The sequence below is a fragment of the Dermacentor albipictus genome, unplaced genomic scaffold (assembly GCF_038994185.2).
Source record: "Dermacentor albipictus isolate Rhodes 1998 colony unplaced genomic scaffold, USDA_Dalb.pri_finalv2 scaffold_12, whole genome shotgun sequence".
NCBI classification, from domain to species: Eukaryota; Metazoa; Arthropoda; class Arachnida; order Ixodida; family Ixodidae; genus Dermacentor; species Dermacentor albipictus.
In genome coordinates this window covers 1,044,488-1,065,585 of record NW_027225566.1, presented here as the reverse complement: position 1 = coordinate 1,065,585, position 21,098 = coordinate 1,044,488, and positions in this window count along the sequence as shown.

Sequence of the window (21,098 nt, the reverse complement as noted above, 5' to 3'; positions counted from 1 at the left end):
GTCCTCCACTACGGCGTGCCTCATAATCAGAAAGTGGTTTTCGCACGTAAAACCCCATAATTTTTTACGCGCAGTTTTCCATGTCATGATCATGTCAATCTGCACAATTGTCGGTTTGCCACTTAAAGACTAGTAACACATCCGAGAAATCAAACTGCCCAGAACAAGGCATACGCTATAGAATTGCACTGTTTACCAAATGTGATAACGGGGTAACACCATCTTACAGTGCTCTTTAAAAAGGAAAGAAAATGACGTCGTTGTTTTGTGCCTAGCCCTGATATATCGGAAGCGTTTCCTGAGTACTCGGCGCTCACGCTGTGTTATATCGTTTTCATCATTTTTGTCTCTTAGACTGTCCCTAACGATGAATCGGAACCACTTCCACCAAAGGCCAAGGGTCCGAGTGACTTAATTAACTGTATCTTAATTAACGGTTCCTTACTTAACATCGTCATCATTAACACCAATGGTCACGGGTTGGACTCCCACCAATAGTGATGTGTCCGAGTGCTTTCATCAACTATATCTTAATTAACTGTACATTAATTAGCATCGCCTTCATTAACGACAAAATTCGTGGGCACAACTCCTACACAAGATCATGGGTTCGAGTGCTTTCAGTAACTATATATTAATTGAATATGCCTAATTAACATAACCTTTAACATCAAACGCCGTGGGATCCAGTGCCTTAACTGACTATATTAACTAACACTACCTTAATTAACATCGCCTTCATTAACAACAAAGGTCGTGGGTTGGATTCGCACCCAAGGTACTGGCTGCGAGTGACTTAATTGCTAAATCTTAATTAACTGTGCCTTAATTAGCACCATCTTCATTAACAAAGGCCGTGGGTGCGAGTGCCTCAAATAACTGTATCATAACTGCGCCTTAATTAACACCACCTTCATTAACACATAAGATCGTGGGCTCGAGGGTGTTAATTGCCTATATCTTAATTAACGCTACCTCAATTAATATCGCCTTCATTAACAACAATGGTCGTGGGTGCGATTCCCACACAAGGTAATGTGTTCGAGTGACTTAATTCCTAGATCGTAATTAACTGCACCTTAATTAGCATCGTCATCATTAACAAAGGTCGTGGTTTCGAGTGCCTCAAATAACTGCATCTTAACTGCGCGTTAATTAACAGCGCCTTCATACGCACCAAGGGTCATGGATACGAGTGTCTTAATTAACAACATAATAATCAGCTGCGCCTTAATTAACATATTAATTAACAGGCTTCGACTTCCACTAAGAGTCGTACGTGCGTTCGAGTGCATTAATTAACCATATCTTCAATAACATTCTTAATTAACGGTGCCTTAATCAACACCAAAGGTCGTGGGTTCGTAGCCTCAATTGGCGCCAAAGGTAGTGTGTTCGACTCCCATGAAAGGTTGAGAGTTTGTAACCTCTTTGTACATCGAGTGCTCACGCCGACAATGCCGGATTTTGCGGCTCATGAGCCATTTAATGCTATCGCATTACAAAGAATTTTTCGCGACTTGGCATCGTACACATTCATATATGATGTACTTTGACATTAGCAATAACACAAAAAAGCTGTACACTCCTCTCATCAAAAATCCTAAGGTGCATTGTCATTTGAGTCTCTGATGTACTTGTGATGCCAAAAAACATTAGACGATGCATTCCTAATGAATGTCTGATGTCACCTTAGGAACACATCACGTCCTCCACAGAAACTCATGGTTCATTTTCATAAGGGTTTGCAGGATGGTTAGAGTGTCCTTTCGCGCCACGTGCTTCAACACGTGCCGCCGGGTAGAATGTTGAGTATTTGTAGCCTTCAAATAGTAGCTTGGAGGTGGCAAGACTAATAGCTATTAGAGATTTTACTGTGTGTGTTTTGATAGGAAAGTGAGAGCGTGGCCTCGTGGTAGAGCGCGTGCGAGAGCGTGTCATACCTTGCGTTTCCGCGGCATCGATTGCTTTTTAAACATTGGTGAGTGTTGCTTTGTGACATTTTGAGGATTTGGATTATGTGCGTATCTGTTTTCGCTGAAAAGCAAGTACTCTGCATTATTATAGTACTATAGAATTCTAGTATTTCCATTAGAAAAAGCCTTGCAATACATGAAAAGAAAGCCGGGAAAGCGGGCAGTGCACGGGGGATCCCTCAAGGCAGATGAGGGGATGGATGAGAATGCAGTGGGAACTGAGTCAATCGGCAGACACTGATGTCGATGTTAGGCTGAAGAAAATGGATGCTTTTCATAAAGAGCTTGTCAGACAGGTTGAAGAGCTCAAAAATGAGCTAAATAGGGATCGCGATGCACGGCAGGTAGTTGAAAAAGAATTGAAGCAGCCGAGGAAAAGCTGAACAGGGCCGCCATTGTGAACGAGAATGGTCGTGACAATGGAACGCAGTCCCATTACGTGACAGGAGAGGGAATGTCAGCAAAGTACGTGGAATGCGTGCAACGTGGTGAGGGGCTAGCTTTAAAGAGCGGCACCTACCTTCAGGCCGACGAGCGGAAAAAGCAGGAGCGCATAGGTCAATGCCCCTTGTCGAGTCCGAATCACGCGGAAAAGGACAAAGGGAATCAGGGAGAAGTAGGAGAGAGTGAAATGGCGATTATCGCCGGTGACTCAAACCTGGATACACTCTAAAAACTAGGGAGGATATCGCAGGAGTGAAGCAGCCGATTTGCTCTTCAAAGCGTTGCTTTACTCTCTCAAAATGTCGAGTGGAGTGAAACGCATTGTTCACTCCATCACCAAGGTGAGAGTGAAATGTGCTTTTCCCTCTGCCCTTTTGAGAGAGAGTAAAATTCCCGTTCTACTCTTGCGACAATAGAGAACAAAACGTAGCGTAATCTTATGCTTCAACTGTAGGAGGCCGACCCCGAACATGGCGATGCATCACTCACGCACGCTGAGCAAAGAACACACTATTTTGCTTCTAAGAGAACAGGCAGGCACAGTTCAAAGGAACGTGGAGCCAGCACTCTACTTCTTCAGTCGGAGTTCCTACATCGCGCGAGCGCTCAACATCGCGGATCGTACAGAACAACACCGGAGAAAGGTGATCCATCCGGCGAGCAGCAACGAAGGCCATCCAGAAGAGATAGTGTGTCAGCCATCTCGCGTCGCCGTGAAAACATGACAGTCATTCGTCATTCTTTGGATATAACAACAAATCCTCCACGGTAAGTGAATTCTAACTTAGGCGCATATTATGCGTATATGACATGCTATCGCCAGGAAGTCGCCGCGGCGCTTAGTCGACGCAATTGACAACGGACTAGTAAAGCGCGCTGTGTCTCTCGATGTCAATCGAAAAAGCCAGTCGTCGCGATAACTTCATGTGATTTTATCACTTGCCGCTCTCCGTAAGAGCTCTGAAAATCACAAACGCTGCCAGAACCACGGTATATTCAATAAGACATGAGGCGAGAGGATGCTTAAAATGGTTTGTTCACTAGCCCATGATTCCGCGCAAATGCGGAGCGTGCTTAGCGTGCGTTTTGTGTGTTTGAGTTTATTCAGTTTGACAGTCTACTGTGTACGGAACGCTGTTGAAATAAGGAGTCATATAACAGAAGGCGTAATTTTTCTGGCGCCATGCTTTCGTTATCAATAAGCCGCGCGCTTGACGGTGTCTCGCCCATGGGTAACCTGCGGCCACTGAAGTTACGTGCAGCGCCAGTGCTAGTTAGAAACTTTGCCGCAGGCATTCAGCTGCATGCTTCAAGAAGTCAGTTGGGCACATAATCTAACTTACTGAAAACGCATGAGGAATCCATGTTTTATGCTGAATAATGTATAAACCCCATATAAGCGATCTTGCGCGCGACAGCTACAAGCGATGCGATGGAGATGGCTGTCGCGTTCGCTCGTCGCCTTCAAGTCGTACTCCGTGCGAGCGACGATATTCAGCGACGTATCCCCGGTGTTGCCGGTATGAGGGCTGCAAATACGCCTCGAAACTAGCGTGACGCGTGGTTGAGTAATTTAAGTTGATGTATTTTACTGAAAAAGCAGCATAAAATATTTCCGAAGGTCCTACAGTAGGTTCTTATCCTTGCACGTATCAAAACTCAATTGTTTGCTCGTTCCACGCGACAGTCGGTAGTATTTTAACGATGCACAGTCACGTTCATAAATTCGGAGACCATGCGTGCCCGTGGCCGTGTAAAGTCCCTCAATCATTTAAAAGTACCGACAGGCTTTGATCCAGCCGACAACGCCTGCGATAGGCTGATCGGTGACATGTGACCTTGCTCCGCCCCTTTGCCGCCATGAAAGTTCCTGCGCGCCGGGCGAAGTGCGCGCGTTTCGCCTGTTGTGCTATGGACATCGCTGCGATAATTTCGTTCCGGGAGGGCCGAAATGCCTTGTTGCTGTGCGGTTGGGTGCCGAAACCGGACGAAGGATGGCAAGAAGTTATTTTGCATCGCGCGCGGCAACTAGAACCTAACCAGACGTAAAGTATGGTTACACAGAATTGGACGGACGGACTTTGAACCGTCGGTAACAGCACGACTATGCGAGGCAAGTAACATACAATGATACAAAGGTGCGATAGAAAGTATTCACATTCGTGTGTCGAGCGGTGACAGTATTTCACTCGCGTGCATGAATGTTGAGGGCCGAAGTTTGTGGAGAATATTTATTTTAGTTCGCTGTGAGCCCGCTGGATAGATCGGTATGACCTAGGATGCGAAGGACGGAAATGCCTTGTTGCTGTGCGCATGGGTGCCGAGATCAGATGGAGGACGACAAGAAGTTATTTTGCAGGCCGCGCAGCGAACAAAACCTTACCAGAATGTAATTGTGGTTGCATAGAAATGGACGGAAAGACTGAACCGTCGGTAACGGCACGACTATGCGAGGAAAGTAACGTAGAGCGATACGAAGGTGCAAGAGAAAGTATACACCTGTGTGTGCAGAGCTGCACTATTATTTCATTCGCGCACATGAATGTTGGCGGCCGAAGTTTGTGGAGATTACTGATTTTAGTGCATTACGAGCCCCTTGACTTAGCAAGTGCAGTATGACCAAGCATGCAAGTAAATAGTGGGGCAGAAACGCATTAACTCGCTGACAAATATCCGCATTGCGTTACGTGCGATAAAAAATAAAATTCAGCAGCGAATTCTACTTTTACACTTTCCTGTGTTTCTGCGCGCGTTGTTAACTGCGTTTTACAACATGTTCAAAAAGTAATTTCCAATATCCTAATCGTATTTTGTGCATTGCATATGTGAATAAATATATTGCTAAGTGTCTGCATTACTCTGCTTTCAAAAACTAATACTGCATAGCCACAGCTACTGGCCGTCAAATAATAAAGCGCAATACAGTATATCAAAGTACATTACATACAGCTGCGAGCTCGTTCCTTCCAAGTTTTCCTTACACTCTAAGATGTTTCGGTAATCGGCAATGCCATTTCACTGATGACAAATACACAACTGCAAATGAACATAAGAAAAACGCCAAAAGCGTTTACACGGATTGCCAGCAAAACACAGTGCAGTGCTGGGCCAATCCGCGTGCGTTTCGTATAAGGGCTCTCTAATTCTTACGACGCTTGAGCGGTGCACGGAGGCGAAAAGGGATAAGCACAACAATGCGCGTCATGATTCGAGTTTACGCGGCGACGTCGCACGGTTCACGAGAACAGTCAACCGAATTCACACACGCGCACACACTACGCTCGATATTGGTGTGCCGCGAGAAGAGCTTGGTGGGTTGCGCCACCAAGCTCTTGCTACTATACTGCCTAATATTCTACCTAGGTTAAAGAATGAAAAAAGACAAAAAAAAACACTATGAACTACCACGCCCAAATTTTCTGATCCCCTACTGGACATGTTTGCTTTACCACTGCTCCCTCTTAACCCAAGGGCTTCAAGGAGGCCAGTGGTGCCTAAATCGACTGCTGGGTAGACGTCTTCCCATTCTAATAAAAGATGCTCCATAGTTTTCCTAGCTTTACCACAGCAAGCACATGCTTCTTTTTCCTTCTTATATCTCGCTGTATAGTTGCGTGTTCTAAGGCATCCTGATCTCGCTTCGAAAAGTAATGAGCTTCCCTTTGAGTTATCATAAATGGTTTCTTTCCTGATTTCGTTTTTTCCTCTTAAGTAGTTACTCATGGCAGGTTTCTTTTTCATTGCCGCCACCCATGAGATTAATTCAGCTTCTCTGACTTTCCGCTTGACCTTTGTTGTTGTGTTGTCCACCCTACAGGCCGCATACTTGCTGGTAAGCTTCCTAGTTATTTTCCTCCACTGTGAATCAATGTTTTTCCTGTACAGATACCTGAACACTATATGGCCGTGTGCATGCGCGCGCCGTCTGGCGGCTCGGTGCCTGCTGTTGAGAGTATCGCAGTGCGCATGCGCGTCCATCTTGTCTCGCAGGCCTGCTCGCTCACTCGCTGCGTACGCGCAAGCGCGCCGTTCACAGGAATTTGCAGCCGCCGCCGCCGCCAGTAGTGTTGTTCGCGAAGGAGCGGCGCGGCTTCTTCGATCCCCTTGGTCTGATCTCGGCGATGTTTTTCAACTACGGAAGCGCCTGCTTTCCCCGCTTCTGTCACGGCTGTCTGGCTGATACCACGATGTAAGATATCTACTCTTTAGGTGCAACCGCGCGCATCGATGGCACCGGATACTTATCAGCGGTACGACACAACTTCAAAACAGAAGATGTTTCATTGGTTTTATGTCCTGTTGGTATAGCAATGGCGCTTCGCGGAAAATTCGAAGTGATTGAGTGACGTGCGAAAGTATAATTATATATATTTATAGGTGACCATGGTGAGGGGAGATGGTGGGGAGTGGGCATCGCCCGGCTTATGAGCAGATACGGCGACGCGTCGCTGCCTGCAGACACCGTTCTCTGGTTGGTGGTATTATGCAGCGTTCCTTGTCCGCACAAGCCACCGCCTGCGTTTTAACTGAAGTTGCGTCGTCCCACCAATAGGTTTCCGCTGCCGTCACCGGGCCGATGGAAGCGCACCGTTGCAACTTTAGCTGGTCGATCGTGTTTCAGCAAGCCGAGAAGATTCCCCACCTAAAGAGTACATATCTTGCACCGTGGCCGATACACACCACTCGCACTTTCTGCGGAGCGGGGCGTTCCCGGCACAGAGTGCTATCGTAGGCAGAATACCACGTTCGAAGAAGCGCTACTCATTGTCAGGCTTTCACGCTGCTATGCTCAGATATTTCCACTGCGTTATCGCTCCACCCTACTGGCGGACACAGACGTTGAGTAGTCTTAAGGCCCGTTTATAGTCCGACGTTACCGGCGCGCGGGCGAGCGTCGTTCGCGGTCAATCACGCTACGTCGGTTGCGCTGCGCCAGCCGAGATGCCATCCCTTCTAGACTTCAACGCGCGCGCCGTCGGCTGCTATCTTCGGAGCATGCGCAGAAGGTTCGCCAAGTCACGCGCCGTCCGCAAAAGCCGTCTGCGGAGTTGTGTTGGCGCGTTTTTCTTCGGGCGCAATGCATTGTGGTGCGAGAGTTCCGCCGACTTCGACGCGCGAATGGCTCCGGAGCCAAATCGGCGCCGGGCCCGTCGGGGTGCGTTGGAAGCCGCCGGTTACGTTAGCTGCGCCGGTGCGCCCGACTATAGAGGTGTCGTTTTCGCCGACGTGACGTAGCGTGCGCGCGCGCGCGCGCGCGCGTGCGTTACGTCGGACTATAAACGGCCCTTTACACTGTGAAAGTGCATAAGCGCATATTCCGTATTGCCGCTTGGTCTTCTGCAAGCATGCCGCCAGTTGGACAGAGCGCCAAACGAACAAAGATCTCCGATCACGCCCCTGGTGACAACGACCGCAAATTAAGATAATCGGCCCGCGCGCCTGTGCGCTGCGAGCGAACACGCTCGCCAGCGAGATAGGATGGACGCGCATGCGCACTGTGATACTCTCGACAGCAGGCACCGAGCGGCCAGACGGCGCGCGCATGCACACGGCCATGGGCTCGCATGGTCTCGAAATTTATGAATGCGACTGTACATCCAGTCTCGGCTTCACGCTATTCGCTAGTCGCTCATAGCACTTCCGGGAGACGAGCGACGAATTTTAGATTCCTAGAACCAAGCGATCTGTTCAAGCGAAAGCCCGTTTCGTCACTCGAAGCCGTCGCTCGTCGCCGTCGTGCACTAAGGGCCAAACAATGAAATGTTCCTTACCTCAGTAAGGAAGCCTTCATTGCGGTGAGGCTACCTTATGTCACTCTGAAAGCTTCCTTACTGAGGGGCCCTCGGTGAAGGCTTCCTTGGTGCTTCCTCAGCATAAGGTAGCTCCAAAGCTACTTTCATGCGTCCTTACGCTGCTCCTGGCCCTGTACGAGCGCTTCACCTCACTGCTTGACCACGTGACGTTTGCTTGCGCATGTGCGCTGTCGCTCACCTGCGGAGAAGCGCGAGCATGGTACGTCTTGCCAGGCATGTTCGTTTCAATCACTCGTGCGGCATGAAAGCGTTGCTAGCCGTGCTAGGCGTTGCACGACGCCGGCGTGCCAGAGTTGATGGAGCACATCAAGGTTTGTCCTGTAATGCGCTACTTCCTTTAACTTTAGTAAACAAAACTAGAAGAAAGCGTCCACGCTTCTCTATATTAGCTCTTCAATTTAAAGATTGTGCGACGATACAACATTTTTTTATAGAATAATGGTGTTCGCGTAAAGATTTAGGAGATAATCTCGAACCCCGGCATGCGGCAACCGCTCCTTACGTGAGGGCGGGTGAAGGGGGCTTTCAGAGCACGCTTGCTTCCTCCATCGGTCCTTCGCTGTAAAGAGGTCTCACGTAAGGTTAGGAAGCGCTTGAAGGAAAGGAACGTTTCATTGTTTGGGCCTTAATCGCTCTCATGGGGTTTAGCCCTAAGACTGAACTGTTTTTGCTCATGTATTGAAATGTTGTGATTATATTAAAATTAAAATTAAATAATGGGGTTTTACGTGCCAAAACCACTTTCTGATTATGAGGCACGCCGTAGTGCAGGACTCCGGAAATTTTGACCACCTGGGGTTCTTTAACGCGCACCTAAATCTAAGTACACGGGTGTTTTCGCATTTCGCCCCCATAGAAATGTGGCCGCCATGGTCGGGATGTTGTGATTATATGTCTCATTTTATGTTTCCTGTTGCGGCTTTCGAGCCCGGTGCGAATCTGAAAGGGTGCTTATGTCTACGAACTCGGTGAATTGTCAAGCAGCGAGTTATGCACCCGCATCGAATATAACGACCTACTGTGTGGAATTACTATTGCAGGAGCGCTTTGCATACGTTTATTGTATTGACATGCCTGTGCAATTGCTAATATGAGTTGGCGTTTCAGAGTTATGTCATATGAACAGCTAAATCACCCTTCCTCTGGGGGTTATAAGCGTAATGTGTGCATCTTGCTACTGCATGTCAGATAAAAACGTGTTTATGGCTTTCATATATTTAGTGGAGAAATAAAGTATCAAAATAAAACGTTGCTTTAATTCCGTGTTACCAGTCGTCTGTCGTATACAAAACAAAGAGTTGGTCTAATAAACTAATAACTGCGGCCTAACTGCAACTTTTACATGCCTTCAGGAATGTAAAATGATAGATTTCAAACTGCAGCAGCAGTCGAGTCTTTCAAACATGAACTCCATAACGCACCTTACAAATGAAAATAGGTTCATGCCTTTTAGTAAGTTTATATGGAGGCCACAATGAACTTTCTTATTATTGAAATGTGGGTAAGCTTGTCATAAGCTTTGCTGACCTTTCTTACAGACACATCCAGTCATATCCATTGAACTAGAGAAGCATATTTTAAACCCTACTGAGCATCATGTTCGCAGATATGATGCTCAATTTATGGCTTGAGCAGTGGCACAAGCAGAAATGGTTCGAGGGGGGGGGGGGCACGCTGGGCACGTGCTTAGAATGTGTCACAAGTGATATTTGCCACTGACATCTGACAATGACCAATAGTCTATTTATTAGCAGGAGTATTTTAACATTGGTGCTGAATGAAGATGAACTGTCGGTTATTTCTTTATTGTTTAAATCTAAATATTGAAGTTAGTTTAGCAGTTGACTGTTGCAGTCATTTCGATGTTTCGCGTGCATTTCAGTAGGAAGACTAAGAGCTAAGACTTTCTTTTAGTGCCATGACCTTGACTGTCTTGATGTTGTCTTACACCATGTCCTCGTGTTGACTTTCGCACACGATATTTTTCAGGCGCCCGCTTTATATAACGCCAGAAGGCAGCTGCAAGGACACAAGTATGTCAAAGAGCCAGCCCAGCGCGACTTCACGTGGTGAAGAGGAGCGCAGGCCAGATAATCAAAATACTTTGCCATGCAATTTGGACGAGAAAACTAGAATGTGGGTATATTGGGTGTACCATTTGACTAAATGTCAACAAAATCGAAATAAAGTGTGTCACACCAAGACGAAAATTCTCACGTGCTCTAGGAAGTCATTTTAACATGGTATAATTATGTAATGTTATTGATGGGAAAGTCAAAATTAAGTATGCTCTCTGGAGAAAAACACATAGGAGCAAGTGTCATTGAAAAGTTGGAAATATGTGAAAAAAAGCTGATTACTTTTGTGAGAAGTGACTGGTTTTGTCCTGCCTCTCAACAGATATATCCATGTGACGAAAACTAGTTGTACAAGGAAATTGCTTATTTGCTTAGTGACATGATACATACTTGCAATGAGCACGGTACCTATGTTCACTATAAAAAGCAACAGCTCATGCTTCGTTAGGTGCTGTTAAGATTGGGGGCTCAATTTCATGGCTCGTAATCAGTAATCAAGATTGGAGTCGGGCATGAATTAGAAGGTAGCTGGCCCACGCAGTCGTCCAACTTATCCACGCTGAGGACGTTGTTGAAGGGAAGGACTGCTTCTCATCGAGAACGAGGTATATGGGTTTATTTACAGTATCTACATTAGGATGTTGCAGTTCATCAGTCTAGCATGACTGCGAGAGAAAGTACGTCAGTCTATCATGACTGCGAGAAAAAGTATCCTGAGCCGCCGCACAACAGCGGTTTATAAACACTCGGTCCTTCCTAGATCCCAAGGTGAGGCAAACGGCCGACCAGTCAGCGTAAACGAGTCGCCTCTCTGCGGGACGGCTTACACACACTCGCACACACACTTCCTTGCGCGAAGTTCACGGTCCCCAACCGAGGTCAAACGGACTTCGTAGAACTCGGGGCTTGTGTCAGGAAAGGTGCCTTTTATTCCCCAAGCTGACCCCCGCAGCGCGGCCGGGTGCCCATTGTTTAGCGTCTTGGACGGCGCGTGGGAAGGGGTATCGAACTACGTTCCCTCGGGGACTCCCTCGTTCACAGCAGACCAGGATGGAGGTGGCGGGTTCAGGCACAAAGCCTGCTTCGTCGCACTCATCTTGGCTCCAATGACGGAGAGTCGAGGACGCGCGTATTGTTCGTCACACACAGTCGACTTAGTGACGCTGTGGCTAGAGGTTTGCGGTGGCGTTCCAAGAACAGTTGACGCCGCTGTCGACTCTGGCTGGCAAAACTTTCACCTCAGCCGGCAGTTCTTAACAGAGCTTAAATACATTTAACAGCTTACGTTTAACAGCACGTGAATACAAGGGTGTAAATACAAACCACTTTCATTCTGTATTTTAAATGACATGCGACAATGACAAGCGCACAGATTTTCTTGTCTTCCCTTTTATCTGTTTTTACACCTAATTTTAGAAGTATGGCTTCCTTTTAGGTTCCGAAAAGAGAAGCATTGGGGCAAGAGAATTGCATATTTAAGAAGTCATTATCGTTTACGTGCATGCTCGCGAAACTAGTTCATTAGAACCGCTCGTGCCTCCCGAAGCGGAAGAAAGGAGCAATTAAGGCCGTTAACTGGTTACACCGTGGTGCACACCTTAAATATTAGAAGCCGGAGAGTCACTTGGAATTGAAAATTATTTTAAAAATGTAAAATTGTGGTTTCTCCTTCTGTGACATAGTCATATGATAGCTTCTGGCACGTATTTGATATTTTGATTAGGGTGACGCAATCTACTTGCCAGCCAAGTATGCTAATGGAGGTAGAGATGCATTCAATGCAAAGAACTGAGAGAACCTGAGTAGAACACTTGTTGATCAATTCGTGGATGTGAACGTATAGTGCTAAGCAAAAGCCCCTTAGTTTTGTGGCTTCTGCAGACAAAATCTTTATGAGGCAAAATAAAATAAAAGCATTTTTGTATATGTTACATTTCTGGATTTAAGATAGAGTGCACAGTGAGGCGATGTATTAATCTTCCCAGACACATATATACTTGTTTTGAGACAAAGATTCTGTGAAGTGCCATAAGTTTTCTTACTTTAGCGCAGCTTCACCACTTCAGTAGGAAAAAAGCTCTGGTTTCAGGTAGTTGGTTCATTGTGCAAGTATATACATAGTCGCATGCAAAATGAACGTGCAAGGAAGGGATATGTTAAACATGATGGTAGCATTCTCAATTTATATTTTGCTTCTTCGTTTCTTTTTTTCGTGCACTTCCGTGCCTGTACTTATGCTTATGTCGCCTTTTATGCATCATATTCATCACATCTGAAGCCATGATCTACTTTAGAAAGATTGCATACTGAACGAGTTACAATAACTGATTATTTAATTATGCAAGCGCTCCTCAAAAGTACAGCATTCTTACCCTGATGGGAATGAAAAGCTGCCATATATGATAAGAAATTTGATGTGCAAGATTTTATAGCCAATGCCCCTTGCAGTTTTATACTCATTTGCTACACACTAGATAATATTGTACATTTAATTTTATTTGTGTGGGAGAAGTGTAATGGGTCAATACCAACAGCACCAGGAAACTACTTTCGTGAGGAGGCCTACCGAATGGGAAATATGATACGCTTCTGTACCGCTTTGAGACAAGGCAAGATATTGCTGCAGAACTACGACAAGCCACACTTAGAAACAATGGGGTGCAGCCAATACATGAATAACTTTATGTGAAATATAAGCGAAACTAGCTAGACTTGCAGCCTCACATGAGAATATACAACACATTTCTAAATGCACTGTATTCTCAGTCAGGAACATCCATCCCCTGTACAGGACGTTATCAAATGAGCTGCTGTCTTAGAATGTGGAACACAAAAAACCTTCGTGCACATTTTATCTTCATTACCAGCCCCATGCTAAGCAGCTCCTCTGGTAACCTCTGCCATATTAGTGCACGCGTTTTGTACCAGACATGCGTTTGCTAGCCAGTAATGTGGTGCAGATTTCTCTTCGATCATAGTGTCAATACTTTGTGAGTTTGCACATGTTTGTTCTATGTTTAACTTTCCGTTGTTTGGTAAAGAAGCAGCCAATTGAAAGTACAGGATATTTCTACACTGTAATACTGATGAAACTTTAGAGAATATACTTATGTTTATTACAAGGTGCGTTCTAAAGTTCATGGTTATCAGTGTAATCTGATTTTATGTGTTTGTCGGTATGTTTCTCAAATTACTATTAAGTTTGTCTTGTGACTGATCAATAAAGGTTTTGACATTTCTAGAGAGAAAATGTTTAATTTGAGTAACTCGGCGACTAGAGATTACATCCCATTCACCAAGCTCATAAGCAGGAGCTGCTTATGAACGAATCAAATATTCTCCACATGTAAGTATTGCGAATCCCTTCTTACGTGACCATGGATCTACATCGTGCTTTCACACTTTTGGTAGGAGTACTAGCACTCTGTTTGGGCGCGTAGAAACACTCGGCTTGGAGGAGTAGAAGTACTTGGTTTGGAGTAGTAGAAGCACTCAGTCTGAGGAAATACTATTCCCCCGTGGGGAAAGTATTAGCACTCTACGGCAGAGCACTAGCACTCCCTTGCGGTGGAGTAACGACAACTCCTGTCAAGAGGAGTTGTCCTACTCCTTCTCAAAGAGGGTCAATCTACTCTCGAAAAGAGAGTGAAATATGGGACAAGCAGATACTCCCTCAAAGAGAATGCCCGGAACTCTCTTTGTTTTTAGAGTGTAGGTGCTCAAAAGCAATTGCGGAGAGTGTGAAAGGCGATAAAAGAGTGGCGGTAGGGCCATTTCCAGGGTGGACACTAGGTTCTGTCATGGAGTGAGCAAACGAAAAGCTCGCGGGAAATGCCCACTAGTAGAAGGTGGGCTAAATGACGCCCTAAACAGGAAAGGGACAGGACTAGCCCAGCGCTTGGCGAAGGGCGTGGACGACTTGCGCGAGCTGTCCCCTCAGGTGTTGGTGTGAAGGGTGCCGGAGGTGCCTGTACGTTGCAGCCACATACAAGGAGTCGTAGTGGCTGCTAGTGAGGTGACATGGAAAATGAGCGGAGAAAAAGGCTTCGAGGTTGTCGAAGTAAACAGGGAAGTGAGAAGGCGTGGTGGTTTTCAACGAGACGGGATCCACTTTAATTACACGCTTGCACGAAAAGTGCTCTGGCGACTTGCTGGTCGAGCTGTTGCTTTTTTAAGGGGCCCACGGGCACTCAGGAGGCCAGAGTAGGTAGTAATGAAGAAGGTCTCTTAAGGGAACCACAGTATAGCATCGCCGTCAATAACAGCAAAAGGAGGAAAGCAAGAAAGTGAACTCGCCATGCAATAGGCTACATAAAGATGCAGGGCGGCAGAAGAAAGGAAAAGTGGGCAGAGATTAGGAGCAGTTAGAGAAAAAATACGGGTGCATGCGGTTACAGAAACCCACCTTAGAGTCTCGGAAGAGCCGCCAGTAATTGAGAATTATGTTTGGGAAGGGTGCAACAGAAGTAAGTCGGAAAGAAAGTGAGGGGGAGTCGGAATGCTCATCCATCAGGTAGCCAAATCAAAAAGAGTAAATTAAGAATGTCAAGAGGATCTTTAATTATAAGGTACGATGAGTGGGAAAAAAGTTGGCTGGGCGTTACGTATGTGTGAACCAGAAATAATTATACAGAGACGAATAAAGAGTTAGTAGAATGCATAAGCGCTTATATTAAAAGTTTCCTGAATGGTGCTAAAATTATCCGATTAGGTGACATGAATGCCCACATACAGGATTTAAATCGCTATACCGACAACAACGGCAAGTCAATGCTAGACCTTTTTGAGCAACATAACTTCGTTATCGTGAATACAGGGCCTAAGTAGGAAGTGGGAAACTGGCAATCAACCATTGATTACTATCTGATGACAGAAGGAATTCATGATAAGTTGAGAGAAATGGTCATCAATGAGGAAGGGCGTAGCAGCATAGGGAGTGACCATAAACGCATCATTTTGAAAATGAGATATGCAGTTGGGAAATAGAGCAAGGATGGCAAAATGGCCAGTCGAAATTTTAACGCTGAACAATTAACAAATATAGTCACTAGAGTCGAGGAAGAACTTGGCTAATGGCCAAATTAAGAGTGAAATTATAGTGAGCTTCTATGTGTAATAACGACAGAAATACGGAAAGAGACAACATGTTGGTTGGAAAGGAAAAAAGAAACCGAAAAGCTGGTGGAACAGGGAGATACGAGAAGCGATCGCCAAACGACAGAAAGCATCCCGATAGCCCAGGCAGGCAAGGAAGGCGCAGTTGCCGCAGGATGAAGTAGCCAGTGAATGGTAAATATACTGCGAGAAAAAGTCTGTGGTTCAAATACTGGTGCAAGATTTATAAAAAGGTGAAAGTGAACGTTGGTTGTCAGAAATACGTGAGAAAAAGAAGGCCGCACCTAGAATATTTTGGAACCACATAGAATTATGAGGCAGGAAGTCAACAGCAATACGACAACATATCCTAGACGAAGATGGAAACAGACTGGAAGGAGAAGCGGCAATAAAATACATTCGAAAATAACAGCCGAATCTTTCCAAGGCAAAGACGAGGTTGTATTTGAAGAAAAAAGAGCATGAAAGAGACCCAGGTCGAAAAGGAGCTGGTGCTGACAAATTTCAACTGGAAGAAAACCGAAGAGAAAATTCCTAAGCGCACAGCCACAGGGCTAGACGAGGTTTCCGTTAGGCTGATTAATGAACTAGCGCCAAAAAGTAAGGAAGCTCTGGTGAAAGCAGTAGAAAAAACTTTAAAGATAGCCGAATACCAGACAGTTGGCGACAAAGTAGAATTACTTTAATTTATGAAGGTAAGAGGGAGAAATATAGAATGCACTCGCATAGACCGTTGGCCATTACATAGGTAATATACAGGCTAGCAATGCAGGCAATCAAGCTTCAGAATAGGTATGCGTTTAGATGATAACTTATTTGTTCTTACTGAGTGTATTGAGATACCGAAAGTAGAAAGCAGACCGTCATATGTGGCTTTTTTAGACATTACAGGAGCTTATGAGAACTTAGAAACGCAACATTTTATGGGATATTCTGGAAGGGGAAGGCTTAGGTGAGAAAGAGATTTACCTAGAAAATACCATTTGCGTTGAGTGGGAAGGGATGAGGAGCGAGGAGAAACTTCATATCAACAAGGAACTGAGGCAGCGGTGCCCTTTATTCCCACTGCTGTTTATGACGTTCATGGTGAGGATGGAGAGGGCGCTAGAAGGAAGTAAGAAAGCTTTAATATCTCATACAAACAGGCGGGTACAGTAGTAGAGCAGCAGCTTCCAGGTTTGTGTTATGCGGACGACATTGTGTTGCTAGCTAACAAGCAAAGTGATTTGCAACGTCTGGCTAATATCTGTGGACAGGAAGGCAACAATTTATGTTGGAAATTTAGTGTTAGAAAAAATCTGGTGTTATGGTGTTCCATGAAAACAGTGAACAGACATTGGCGATACAGGGCCAGGGAATACCTCGGGTAACAGAATATAAATACCTTGGCACAGGGATAAACGAAGGCAATAGGTATATAGAAACGTAGGAAAAAGCAATAACAATAAAGTGAAAGAGAAATGTAGCCATAATGAAGCACAGAGCGCTATGGGCACACAATAGGTACGAGCTTGCTTCGGAGTATGTGGAAAGGTATAATGGTTCCAGGACTTACTTTTGGAAATGCGATTGTTCGCTTTAAATCAGGGGTACAATCAGGACTCCACGGGAAACAAAGGTCAGTGGGGTGCCTCGCATTGGGCGCTCACGGGAAAACTGCAAATGAAGCTGTGCAGGGTGATATGGGCTAGACAAGTTTTGAAGGGAGGGAAGCTCGCAGTAAAATTGATTAGGAAGAACGACTGAGGAATATAGAAGAAGGTAAATGGGCTGGGAGAGTGTTGAGGTATCTGTATAGGGAAAACATTGATTCACAGTGGAGGAAAAGAACTAGGAAGCTTACCAGCAAGTATGCGGCCTGTAGGGTGGGCAACACAGCAACAAAGAACGTCAAGCGGAAAGTCCGGCAGGGTGAAGTAATCTCATGGGTGGGGGCAATGGAAAAAAAAGCTTGCCATGAGTAACTACTTAAGAGGAAAAAACGAAATCAGGAAAGAAACAATTTATGATAACTCAAAGGGAAGCTCATTACTTTTCGAAGCGAGATCGGGATGCCTTACAACACGCACCTATAAAGCGAGATATAAGAAGGAAAAAGAAGCATGTGCATGCAGCGGTAAAGCTAGGGAAACTATGGAGCATGTTCTATTAGAATGTGAACACGTCTGCCCAGCGGTCGATTTAGGCACCACAGGCCTCCTTGAAGCCTTGGGTTTAGCGAGAGCAATGGAAAAGTAAACATGTCCGCAATAGGCACTAGTAAGAGTTGATTGGAGGATTGATGGAAGAAAAGCAGAGACACGACAAAAAACGGAGACGTACAAAAGCACAGTTCGCACTAGGGGATCAGAAAATTTGGTTGTGGGAGTTCATAGTGTTTTTCTTTTTTTATTGTTTAACCTAGGTAGGGCATTAAGCAGTATAATAGCAAGAGCTTGGTGGCACAACCCACCGCCCCGCTCCAAAAGGCATGCTCATAACATCCATCCATCTATCTCTGAATGGAAGCCACCGCCGTCGGGCACGGGCCCTCGTCCGCGGCGGGGGCGGTCGTGTCCGTGTTGTTGGACGGAGGCGACGGGGAGGCCACCAGCGACGAAAGCGAGGCATGATCCGGTTGGACAGAAGTTGTCGCGGGCGAGATGATCCCGTCTGTACGGGAGAGCGAAGCGTCGGCAATGTCGATGCTTGCGGATGGCAAGAAGAATGTGCCAGCGCTCTCGCGGGTGCCAGCGGCCGACAGGGAGCTCGTACAGCCGTCGGCAGAGGAGGTGAACGCTTCCTCCTCGGTGTTGTACGAGTGGTCCGTTGCTGCGAAGGCATTCGGCACCACGAAGCGCAATGAGCGGAAGGCAGCCTCCAGGTTGATGGGCGGGCCGTGCGCGGACGCTGTCGCACTCACTGGCGTGGGCGGGCACGACTGCGCAGAGCAGCGGTCATTGTCGGCTGTTTCAGAGGGCGACGTGGCAACTGACAGCGCACGTTGGGAGCGTGGGTGCAAGCCACGCGTCCTGCGCAAGGTGGGAGGCGACACGCACACAGGACGAGGTTGCAGTCCAGGAAGATGTGGCTGCGTAATTAGTCTCGCTTCCTTAAGAAGCAGGTCGAGGGCGCTGGAGCGGCTGTGTGATGGTCCGAGGCGAAAGCCAGGAACATTGTCCTGAGCGTCACCCATGAAACAGGTGGCCTCAAAGAGGCAGAGCGACTCACCAAACCATGCCGGCTGTCATGCCAGCCCTGAGAAGCGCTGCGTTCAGGAGCACGGTGGAATGTGCAGGCGAGCGAGCGCGAGAAATAGCGGGTGAGACGTGGTCGTTGGAGCGAGGAGCAATGCGACCGCTTGCTGCGAACTATCGCGGAGGAACCTCTAGGGCTCTTCAACGTGCGCCCAATGCACGGTATCCGGGTATTTTCGCGTTTCGCCCCTATCGAAATGTGGCCGCCGTGGCCGGGATTCGATCCCGTGGCCTCGTACTTAGCAGCCCTACACCATAGCCACTAAGCAAACACGGCGGGTTACTCCCACGTTGATGAGCTTTACCGCACGGTGAAACATTCAGGTGACAACCCAAACTGGCGCACTCATTTCAAGCCGAAAAATCCCCTGATAAGATAGATTGGAGTTCGAAAAGAATTACCATCATCAAGACTTTGCAAGGATAAAACGGCCTTTCCAACCAGACTTTCGCTATAAAAGACAACGTCAAGTATATTAGCAGACGATTTTGTCACAAACAGAAATTTTAAGAAGGGAAGTCTTACGTGTGATACAAAAAAGCGTTAGCTGGTCCTAATGCGTGACTGTTTCTGCATTTTCGTATGCGTATGTATTTACTGCATATTTTTGGTTCTTATGCACTTTCTTCTGTAATAAACTTGTCGGTGAGGCTGGAATTGTTTATTTAACTAGAGCAAATTATACTGCGCTAAACACTTCATGTCTTACTATACGTAAGAAAGTTTTACGTGTAGTAATTGATTGCTACAGCGATAGCGCTGCTGCTGTCACTTTAGTTTAGCGCTTATAGAAAGAATCTGGGGCGGAATTCATGAATGTCTTCTTGGGGGCTGCTTATTTATTTATTTCCAATACTGTGAGACCTGCCGGGATGTTACAGGGTGGGAATACAGAGCACAAAGTTCACTCGAAGAACGCTTTCAAATTTTCTTCAAGAGAGTCCACCATATTATTGTTCGGAAATACACACGAATTCAAGTTAGTCCACTTAACAATTGTCTTGACAATAAAAGAGTGCTTAAAGACATCAACGCTTGTCACATAAGGCATTATAGTGTAATTGTGATTAGTTCGCGGTGCAACCCTTCCAGGAGGCATCAAATACAAATGGAAATTCAGGTTCAGCTTATTGTTATAGAGTTGATACAAAAACTTAAGGCGTGCGATTTTTCTGCGCACAGCCAACGTAGTGAGACCAGTCCTGAAGAGTATGGAGGTTACCGAGTGCGTTTTGACGCACTCAGAAAAATAAAACAAACCGCCATTCGCTGAGTGCGCTCTAATTTATCTATTATGTATATTTGATGAGGGTCCCAAATTATACAAGCATACTCTCAATTCGTTCTAACAATAGTAGGGTATGCCTTAAGTTTAATATCTGGAGCAGCATCTCTTGATTTACGCCGTAACAAGCCAAGCTTGCGCTTAGCTGATCCACATATGTTTTCGACGGATTCATTCTAGTTGAGGTTACTAGTGATTGTTACCCCAAGATATTTCAGCTTTGTGGAATGCTTAAATACATTATTATTTACAGCGTACGAAAACATCAATGAACTTTTCTTATTCGTAACTGTCATGGAAACAGATTTATAAAAATTTATTTACATATGCCATTTTTCACACCAGTTATAAACTTGACATTAAGCATCATTTAGTCGTTCTTGATCATAAACACTCTTAACGCGGCAAAACAAGAGTCAATCATCGGCAAACAACCGCGCTTCAACGATAGGATGTACATCAGTTGCGATATCACTAATATACAGTAGGGACAAAATTGGACCCAAGACCGACCCCTGAAGTACACCTGACGATACATGAAGGAAAGAGGAGCACCCTCCATCTGTTTCAACAAACTGTTGTCTGTTGTGTAAGTAAGCCTGAATTCATTAAATAATTTTTGAATTTACATTACACCCATAAAGCTTTTCAATTAGCTTGGTATGGTTAACCCTATCAAATGCCTTTGATAAATTGAGAGCGATTACATCAATTTGTTTGCGACATTTAAGGGCTTCTGCAAAAGTGTGTATGGTTTCAAATAATTGCGTGACAGCTGACAGACACCTTCGAAAACCATGTTGTCTGCTGTAAAAAATGTTGCTCTTTTCAACATATTCTACTAACTGTTTACAAATTATATGTTCTAAGATTTGGCAAGCCGTGCAAGTTATGGATATCGGATAATAGTTCCCAATGTCTAGCCCTGTCTCCAGCCTTACAAACAGGCACAATCCTAGCTAATAGCCATTGACTTCGTAATGCACCGTTTAATAATGACACAGAAAAGATTTTAGCCAAGTAGCATGCAACCCATTCACAGTATCGTTTTAAATATTCATTCGGTATTTTGTTAGGATCAGGAGACTTACGTCCAATTTTAACAACATGTTGACTATACCTTCTTTTGGTATAAAAATACTTTCATTAC